At 41.0% G+C, this 10,621-nt stretch overlaps 1 long non-coding RNA gene across 1 annotated transcript; it reads left to right on the top strand.

Moving 5' to 3' along the window:
- Nucleotides 1-957: 957 nt before the first annotated feature.
- Nucleotides 958-8,369, top strand: LOC115903332. The gene is made up of 3 exons (XR_004060688.1): nucleotides 958-1,113; nucleotides 6,884-7,082; nucleotides 8,144-8,369. It is a non-coding gene; the product is annotated as an uncharacterized LOC115903332 (long non-coding RNA).
- The last annotated feature ends 2,252 nt before the right edge of the window (nucleotides 8,370-10,621 follow it).

Raw genomic sequence — 10,621 nt, 5'->3', positions numbered from 1 at the left:
CAAAGAGCCAACATGCAGCCATGATTATATTTAATGCATTGCTGCCAAGTATTCTGAAAATATATTGAGGTGTGCTCTGTGCTTTTTGTATGCACTGGACTTAGATGTGCAAAGCTGAACAGAGCTTCATTTCCTTCCTGTGATTGGTGCTTGCAATGACTTAGAATCTCTTAAAATGTTTTGCCAAAGTGAAGTCACATCTCCCTGTTTAAAAAGGAACAATGATGGTATCTACTGGAGAGGTAGTGTTTTAAGGTTCTTCTTTTTTAGTTTCTTTTTGGTTTTTAATTCTGATATGAAAAATAAAGAACAAAAATCTCTTGCCTGGAGTAACTACCAGGGAAGAGACGTAGCACAGTGTGTTTCTTTGCATTAAATACCAGGTAGGTGATGCAGCTGGACTTGTTCAGTTGGCATTACAGAAGTTTTCAAGTCCCCAAATGTACTGGTGACTGGTGTGTGTTCTGACATTTAGGAATACCCATGTGTCAGTGAAAATGAATTTCATGTCATTCCTGCTTTGTTGAAGATGCATTTTTCTCAGCTATTCACAGTACTGAAAGAGCCAACTATCACATTCACACTGGTTAAAGAAATCATTCATTAAGTGAAAACATATTTTCTAGGACATTTATTGACTGTGTGTCCAAGAGGATCCCATCAGCAGCCCAAGAGGAAAATGCTGTTCAGAAAAATCACAGGATGATGCCTTGCAGCTCTCACTTGTTCTGAGGACACCCATGATCTCCATCAGTTTTCTCAGGTATTTTCAGCTGGAGAGAGATAAACTGGCACAAGCCGTTGTATGGAACAGTTCTTTCTTTATTCAGAAATATTTATTCAAACTTATTCATTTTTTACTGTTCGAAGTGATCTTTAGTGAAATTGGTGCAGTGTTTTGGAAAATACTATATGTAGTGTATTTATCCTTTAGGCCTTTCTAATGGGAAGAAATAAGGTAGGATTTTCTGCATGTTCTGCATTCTCTGCTTTCTTAATGGCAAGAACTTCTGTGGGAAGTTGGAGGAAGAAGTTGATCCCACAGTACAAGTTTGGCACATCCTCATGGCCTTGAGATGGTGTTTTCCCTGGAATGTCCAAAGGCACCTAAAGGTAGGTGATGACTGTTACTTGTGTTTTACAGTTGGTAAAATTAGACCACTAGAAGTTTAAGTGGTTCACCTGAAGATCAGATAATAAATCCAGAGTGTGTTAAGCACCAAACTCCCCAGTTCTCAGCCTCTGGCAGCATAGCTCCACTTAGAAAAGGAAAAAAAAATCCCCAAAGCCTCTAATTAGTCATGGAAGGAGTGAATGTGCAGGAATCGCATACACTTTCAATCACACAGTTCTTTTTCATTGATGCAAAGCATTTCTGGGGTGTGAGTTCACAGGGAGAAAGGGTGACTGAGGTGAGAAGGTGTTCAAACAGCTGAACAAACCACATATGCACTTGAAATTACTGCAGGGTTTGTAAGTTCATAAAAGCCTCATAACTGTAAGGTTTATTAGCCAGCATAATAATTTTCCAAGGGAAATAGGGAGAGTTGTGAGTTAATTATCCCTCCACTGTGCTGCATGCTGTAACACTGGAGAAAAAGATGATTTTTCTTTTTTTTCTGCATGTGATTGACCAATATTGTGGTGATACAGAGAGGATATGTGACTATAAAAACAAAGCAAAAATCCCCAGGAAGTCAAAGAGTGACACTGGGGTGTGTCATGTTGAAATGCCACCAGTAGAGATAACTCATTATTAATGTCCCACACACAACAAGGGAGCCTTTGGGGAACATTTTTCTGTGCGGCTGTGCCATTTTTCTCTGACTTGCAAAAAAGCTGCATTCACACTGAAGCTCATTCAGAGAAATGAACATGGCAGATCAGGGGAATGGATTTCAAAGCAAAATCCATGAGTTTTAGGTGGATTGGTTTATTTTTCTGATGTGAGATTTGTTAGGGTATTGATCTTCAAAAGTGTGATTTCTGTGGTTAGAGTAATATCCTTGGTGGGCTTTCATACAGCTGGCAAGTATGATTCACTAAAAGTTTGTATTTTAGAGATTTTTTTTTTGCAGGAAAAGTAAATTTTTCCACAAGACTCTGAAAGAAATTTATAATGTATATAAATGGAGTTTATTAAGGCTTTGGCAGATCATGACCCACGTTAATTTGTAAAGCTCAGCATCTCATAGCAAGTAGTCAAGTTTAGTGTTCTTGGGTTCAGGTAATGTGGACACAATTCTGTGATCCTGACCTCAAGGAGCTTAATTTCTTGGACAAGAACACGTTTTCTCCAGTAGCTGTGGGACAAAAGCTTGTATATTGATCAGACCAGCTGCTTTCTGATTGAAGTATGAGACTAACTCACATGTCTGAAGTGGGTAGCAAATATAAAAATATCTCAAAAGCTGCATGAGCTAAACAGACATTTGCAAATAATGCCATTTATATGTTCCTAAAGCCTCCAAAGAGTAAGGATTATTGGTCAGCCTACTAATTTTCCAAGAAAAGTAGGTGATGTGAGTTAACCCTCCAGTACACTGCACACATTTTGGCACTGAAGAGAGTACCACATGGAACAGTGTTTCATCTTTTTATTTGCTGATGAGAAATCAAAATCACTAGGGGAAAGCACTGAAAACTCAAAAGCACCGGGAAATCCCTGCACTTGGGTTATGTTTTTTTTCCCAATTGTAGGCTATTATGCCACTTTAAATAAACATGGTAATCTAGCAGACTAGTATTAAGATAAATGTTTTGTGGCCTCAGCTAAGTCCATTTCCTGCACTCATTTCTCAGTGTGCAGCTGAGAATGGCAATAGCTAGAGCACCTGGGAGGGATCTGGACAGACACTGATAAAGTACTTGGTAAAATGAAGTAGCTGATCACACCCATGGGTGGTCCTTTGCAATGTTTTATTTACAGAAATCTCTGACATTATTTGCAACAAAAGCATTCTTCTGACTGGAGGCTGTTCTGGTTGTTCTGAAGTGTTCTGTGTCAGTTAATAGGCTGATGTCCTGAAGAGGGAGATTGAAAGTGCTGGGGTTAAAATCCACTGATCTAAGAGATGATGCACTTTTCCTGACTGTAGCACAGGATATTTGTCATTTAGAAAGGTGACTGATTGCTAACCTGGTTATGTTACCTGAACAAAGGAGTTAAAAAGGGACCACTCAGCTGGGTGCGTTTATTCCTGAGTGTATCCACTTGCTATGTTGGGAGACTAAGGGATAATGCATGGTAGGGCTTTGGACACTGGGGATATCCATGAGATTGAAAGGCCAGGTATTCAGTAAGTTTTCCTTGGGACAGGAAGAAACAAGGCAGGTCTGGCTGTGCAGAGTTGTTTGCAGGCTGAAGAGAGTTCAAGTTTAGCAGAAGGTGTTAGATCACTCTAACGATTCTAAAAAGTTTCCAGACAGTGACAGGAGACTTGACAGCAGAATACCAGAAACAGCAATCCAGATGAAACAGCCCTGGAGTCCCCTTTTTTTAACTTTCTCTTCAATATCTATGTTTTTTCCAGTGAAACTTTTGTAATGGTGAGGTGCAGTAGACAATGATCCCTCTGTGGCAATATTTCTCCTAGATCTTGAAGGAATACTAATTTGGCTTCCATAGTTTATTTACTGGCATTGCCTGTGCTGGCTGTAGGAAGACCGTAACAGTGTAGTACTGTGAGTAATGATGCACATGGGGGCTGGATGAGCTCCCAGCAGATCATCTGAAGGCTGATGCCATGCTGCAGGAAACTTAAGAGAAGCCCTTCAAATCATCAGGTACTTTTTCCCCTCTCAGGACTTGCTGCTGCAGAGTTTCAAGGCTCCTTTTGAGTGGCTTATCATCCCTCTTTGTGTCCTGTGGGAGACAAGAGCTGCTGGATGTAGCTGGTCATTACAGGATTCCTCACAGGTGTCTCACTAGAATAACATAAGAGATGCCATTGAAAAAAGATGGATTTCAGAATTACACGTATACAGTGGATGATAAATGCAGGTGACAACAAAGAAACATCAATAAGAACTTGGTGTAAGAAAGCTACTACACTGACTCTGTCTCCTTCAGTAAAAATGAGTGTGGTCCATTGATTTTGATTATTCCAGCAAAGCACAGGGTCTAGCTTATCACATTTTCAGTTTCATTTAAACTTGCTGAAAGGTTTATTGGAACCTTGAACTCCACATCAAAACAAAACCTTTGACAACTTCAAAACTTTATGAGGATTTTTTCCCCTGCATTCACTCATTCCTGTTCAAATCCATTTCTTCCATCAGCTGAGGACATTGGCAGATGAATTGGTATCCCTGAGCTAATATTCATTCTGGTGGGACCCCAAACTAAGAGAGACCTTGATGGGTGTTCCCCTCCAGCAGCGACCTGTGGTTCTTGGCAGCCCTGGGAAGGAAAGGGGCGACACCAGCCAGAGGAAGGGTTTCTGTTTTCAGTGCACCAGCCAGATTTTGGGTGCTGCTGCCAAGAATGCAGATTTTATTAGTGCTGCAAAAAGAAACTCTGTTCAGGGGTCTTTATTTTCAATTCCAGTTTAATTCATGTTAATACTGCAAAGCATATTCTCCATTACCCTAATGCCATTTCACAGCCCCGGGGGGAGTTGCCCTCGTGTTACAGAGTGGAAATGGGTTCAAGGTCTTTAGGGAGTTGGAGTTATTATACCAGATCTAAAGCATAAATGGGCAAATTATGTTGGTAGGGGAGAGATGGGGTAGGGAGAGGAAAGGCCTGGGATATGTGAATTGGTTTCAGTAAGAACCAGTGTGAAATTTCATCCACTTCTCAAGAAGACACCAGCCTTTTCAAAATCTCCCTCAATTTTCCAGGCTTAAAGTAAATAGGTAAATAGCTCATGCTCCCACTTGCTGACTTCCAATGGAACCCAGAACCAGGATACAAAAGAGACACAGAAAATCATTTAATGGCTTGAAAGGAAATAGTTTACAAATGGATGAGGATGAGGTAGGATTGGTTCTTAAGAATTGCCCATTTGGTTTGTGTAGCAGAGGATTGCAGCAGAACAATTTTGTTCACCTATTTCTATGTTCAGTATATACACCGAGCAGGCTGTGCCAGGTGCCTGAGTGAAGAAATACTTAATTACTGAAACTTTCATTTACCTTAGCTCTAAACCCTCATTTTGTTACTTCCTTTAATTACCCAAGCCAAATAAACACTGAGGAGTGTGTCTCACATTAATTTAGGCCCAGGCTCAGCAAGGTAATTTAATTAAGCACCAGTGTAATTCACAGTACATTAGAAGTCCCACTGAAACCCACTTCTGCCGTTTTGCAGTTGTTTCGAAGCTGGTTTTACTTCTTGACGCTCCAGGACAAGCCAAGCTTTTTTTTTTTTTTAATTTCAGCTCAAGTTATGAGCAGGGGAGAAAGGCAATTTGAGGTTAAGTGGAGAAAAATTTTACAGACTACTTGGGGAAAAGCTGAATTTTAAGTAGAAATGAATGTAGGGGATCTGAAGCACGTGTGGGCTGGGTGTTTGTCAAGCTGCAGGTGGGGGTCCTTGCTGTGTACCCAGTTCCCAAGGTGCTGCTAGGGTGAGTCTGCCCAGGAGGGGACAGGAGGCCACTCTTTGTTAGATACCCTGGGGCTGGGCTCTGTTGTGCCCATCACCAGGAGTGCCATGGTAAAAACTCTGTTGGATGCTGGCAGAAACCAGATCTGCACTTGATTGCTCACTTTGCTTGTCTGGGTAGCTCAGAGTGTGCTGGGGGAGCTCTTTGCTGCTGCTGAAGCTATGGAAGAGGAATTGCCTGGATAAATTTCTGTTGAAAAGTTCTAAAGAAACCCTCACCTTGGCATTAGCTGGGTTGAAATACTTTTAAGATCCAGCTTGCTCAGAGTGTGGTCCTGGTCATGTTGGTATGAATAACTCCATTATGTAAAAAAATTACGACTGCATAAATTGGAAGAAACTTGGATCCTGTGCCATTCTTTCAAGAAATTGTGAATGCAGTTGGGGAATTGACAAATATCTGGAGTGTTAATTGAAAACAGCAGACAAAATTTTGTATTTCTTGTTATGGCTACCACAGTGTTACAACTCACTTTCTTTTAGCTTTAAATAATTATCTAGATAATTACCCATCTTGTTTTAAACCCATTAAGACCATGCTATAAAAATTAGAGAGAGTTTTATATAAAATGTAGGGAAACTTAGCCCATGCAAGTTGTAGTTGAGGAAAATACCTTAAACAACTTTCTGGAAGTTTTGAAACATTTTGACAGAACTTCGGATGTAATGATAAAGAAAATGCTGAAAGATTAGTATTTTAAACCAAATGTTTTTTTGTGTAAAACAAGAAGAATTAATCATCATGTTGAAGGGGAGTTGTTGTAACAAAGAAGCAATTTATCAAATGCAAATGCAGCGTTATGAATAGACTCCAAAAAGCTCTTAGCTTCTTGTCCAGAGCTGCTTTCCCACAAAGTTACCATTAAGTCACTGACAGAGTTGCTGGGAAACAGAGATACTTGCACGTAGAAAATTTGTTTGGAAAATGTTTCTATTTTTGGATTTATCAACACATAATTCTGAAAAAGACTTTTCTCTTTCTCTCCATACCCAGTCCCTCTTCTTAAAATTTCTAGTGGGAATGCTGCTGCCTCAAATGAAGAGTGGGGCTTGGAAGCATTTTAACTTTGTACAAAGTTGTTATTTAAAAAATTAAATAAATAATTATTTTAAAATAGCACTGCTGTCCTTTCAAGCACTTTGCAGTTCCTACCACTTATTTTAACTGAATTGTTTGTTTACTTTGCAGCACATCTTCTGTGCGATCTGGTCAGTCTGTGGAAACTGCCAGGTTACTTTATCTGCTGTTACTGTTTCTTTATCTGCTCCAAGGGAAGTGTTTCTGAGTCAGTGAAGGGAACCCAGCACATTTTCCAGCTTCCAGGAGGAAAGGCTCAGGAGAAAGACAGGCAAACCACTGATGAGCCAGTAACAGTAAACAGAAAGGAGGAAGAGCCAAGTGGAGCAGCTTGGAAGGAAGGCCCAGGTGGACGCGGGAGGAAGAGCTGAGCACTCTCACTCTGGCAGTGGGGTAAGAAAACTTAGAGCAAGCCCACACAGCAAGATCATGATGAACTTCTCAGAAATTAGCCAAAATGTATTGCACAAATTTATAATCCCTGCTACACTGAAAGTCACAGCAGGGGTGCTTGTTTCAGTCTTGTCTCTGACACTCCTGCTCTTCAGAGGGCTTAATGCTGTCCAGGGGCTGGGGGTGTGAAGGAAACCCTTCCTTCCTCCCAGCTGCTCCTCACGTGTCCCAGGACTGCCACAAAGGGGATTGAGGTTAGGGTTCTGCTCCTCAACACAAGCAGCCCTAAGTCTTCTCTAGTAGGCCCCTCATTGTCCTTGTCCCTGTTCTCCAGGATTTTTGTGTTCTGCCCACGTCCTCCTGGGATGGTGGTGCCCACAGCTGAGCCCTCCGCTTCCCCCCAGCGAGCTGAGAGCGAGTGTTGCTGCATGTGTTCTACAGATGACACTTGGTTATTCTTCCCACAATGGTTTTCCATTTTTCCCAGCAGCATGATGATGTTGACTCATATCTGTGATTTAATGTATTATAGCTCAGTAGTGAAATGGTAGAAGATTTGTGGATTTGATTTTTTTTTGCCTTTCTGACTGCTTTAATAAAAAGAAAAAGATGGTGCTATAGGATCACTGGTAGACTTAGTTTATTTAATTTATTGGTGTTCTCAATGCTCAGGTTGAAAAGCCACTTTCACAAAAGTACCTGCTGACATCATGAATGTCACTAAGACTGGGCTATCAGAAGAGCTGTACATCCCCTTTTAATCAGTGTCAGCTGAGAGGGTTGTGCTTGACTTTAGGTTTGGTTGTCTTCACAAAATAATTCTAATCATTTTTTTAATTGGTTCTGAAGTCAGAGTTTGAAAGTGAAGCTAAAAATCTACTCCTTATTTCTCTTTTGTTTCGTTGCTGTCCCCTTGCTGTCTGTGTCAACAGCAATCTGAACTTGTTTTCAGCCCAAATACTATCTCTGTATTCAAGCCTTCTTCCTCCTGTCAACAAATCCATGTTGATGGAAGGGCTCAGTTTTGTTATTCGTGCTTAAAATTGTGTTTTACCTTGCAGGTCTATGCTGGAGGCATTATGTCATGAGAAATATCAGAGATAAGAAGTCCTGAAAAACAATAATTTATGTGCAAGCTGACAAGTTTCAACAGCATGGACAGATATGAAAAGGTTATGAGGGTTTTTTGGGGGGTGTTTGTTGTTGTGTTGTCTTGGGGTTTGGGGTTGTTATTTTTTTAAATTTTAAACATTATTTGGAAACAGATGGGTGCTTAACCTCTTAAGACCAAACATGTTAGTGTGAACTAGTAAACTTGTCTGTTTCTTGCCCATTCCATGACTACAAGCCAAAAATATTTTGACATCACTAGTTAAAGTTTGATAAAAGGTTTCTATTGGCATAGAAACACCCAAGATGTTTGCCATGTTGGCTGCCTTTCAGTCCATCCCTCTGAATATTGCAGTGCTTTCCAGGCAGACATTTGAGACCATTTCATGAATGCTTACAGCAACCTGTCAAAATTTCCTGCCACTGTATGGGCATTGGCTCCATAAATCCCAGAGTATTGATTGCTGGGGCTGTCATTTTCTTCTTAGAACATTTAATACTCAGACTGTATCTTCTGCACACATTCAAGTGAGAAAAGAAAAGAAAGAAAAAAGAAGGGAAAAAAAGAAAAGAAAGTCTTGCAATAGTTCATTTTCAGCTGGTGTTTTGTGTTTGTGGATGTTGCAGCAGCTGTGGACTCTGCAAAGGGAAGTGACTCTTGATTTAGTCTGGGACATGATTTTCCTCTTCTCCCACTGCTTCCTGAGCTCAGCATGTCCCAGTGTTGCTTGGGAGAGATACAGAGTCAGCTGGCTGCTTTTCCAGGCAGTATTACTGTCCTCCTGCCTCTCCCTGCAGACAGCAACTTCTGTGTGATAAGGCAAAGTTTTCAGCTCTGAACATTCATCAAAACACACCATTCCTCTAGTAAGAGCATTAAACTGAGATCTCTGATGCATGGCCAATTTGTCTCCTGCACAATGTTCCTCTCAGTTTGCAGCTTTAATGCAGCAGGGTTGGAAATAATCAGGCTTTGAACCTGGACCGTGTTGAGCACACAGAGCAGGAAGCAGAAGGTTTGACAATTGCATCATTATCTGTGCCATGCAGGCAGAGCAGCCCACCAGAGAGCTCTGTATCACAAATGTAGTGGTGGAAATGGGAGTCAGTCCTCTCTCTCCCCATCCAGAATTCTGGGCAGTGGACTGGACAGCAGCATGAATGTTCACAGCTGCATTGTTCAGCTTCTGAGTTTCTTGGTTTTCTATTTTTAGTTTTCTTTTGTATTTTTTTTGCCTTTGTGACTTACCCCTCCCTCTTCTCTACAGCATCCTTGAGGCTGATGTGCTGCTGGTAGAACCAGACACTCATATTCATCCCAAATCTCTTTTGCTTTTTTGCCAGCTCTACTTCCCAATTCAAACTGGCCAGGGGAGCAGTGATTCTAACTGGGCCAAGCTGCATGTTAGGAAGTGAGAACAGGAGACTGTGAGCTCTTACCAGCAACAAGAAAAGGCTGCAGACAGCTTAGCAGCCATCAGGACTGGAGATGGATGGGGGCAGAATGCTGTGAGTGCTGCTGGTTCCTTCAGAATTCCACTGAAATGGGTATTTCTGACTTAAGGGGAAAAACCCTCCCCATAAAGAATAGGGTGGGTTTAGTTCTTAGGACATTTAATGGTGTACTGGCACATAGTAACTGCACTATAAATATAGTCTGAAAAAATATGAGCTTAGTTTGGAAGCTGCTCTCAGCTAAATTATGGGGTTTTGATCCTGACCTAAACTGATCCCACATGTTCCTGTATTCTCCCAATGTTTGACTGCACAGTAAATCAACTGTAATTTTTGCTTTTTATTGCAAAGAATGAACAGAAGAGATTGAAAATTATATGACTTACTTTGGCATATGTTTATCACGTGGTTCGGGATTGTTTCATATCTTTTTGGGTTTAAGATTTAAATAAAGTTTAAAACAGGTACAGAGGATCAAAACCTGTTAACTGGTATTAGCTCAGAAACAGCAGCCTGAGGTTCACCAGAGTGCTCATTTCACAAACATTCAGTTCCTCTACAGAGGCACTCTTCTTCATTCTTCTCTTCTACAAAGAAGAATGCCCTGATTTTACAAGTATTGCTGTGCTCTGCTCACATATACTGTGTGAAGAAAAGTACCACAGCAGGGAGCAGTCAAGGAGGAGGAAATGGTACAGCCATTGTACCCCTGGATTGTGGTGCTTCTTCTTTGTAAAATGAGCATGTTCAGTATTTATTATTTTACCTCTCCTAAGGCCTTCTCTTCCCTCTTCTTCACTCCTCCTTGTACCCACTTCAGGGGTGATGCCATAAACAAGTGTCTGCTCAGCAGCATGGAGCTTAGCCTGCCCACTTCAACTTTAAAACTCTTTGCCTTTCTGTTCACAAACACTTTTTTGTCATCTGATCCCTGCCCGCCAGCCTCTTTTATTTTTAAGATATTTCATACCGTT

Source organism: Camarhynchus parvulus, chromosome 4 (assembly GCF_901933205.1).
Source record: "Camarhynchus parvulus chromosome 4, STF_HiC, whole genome shotgun sequence".
Taxonomy (NCBI): domain Eukaryota; kingdom Metazoa; phylum Chordata; class Aves; order Passeriformes; family Thraupidae; genus Camarhynchus; species Camarhynchus parvulus.
Note: the sequence above shows the minus strand (reverse complement) of the source record. Positions and strands in the feature narration are given on the sequence as shown.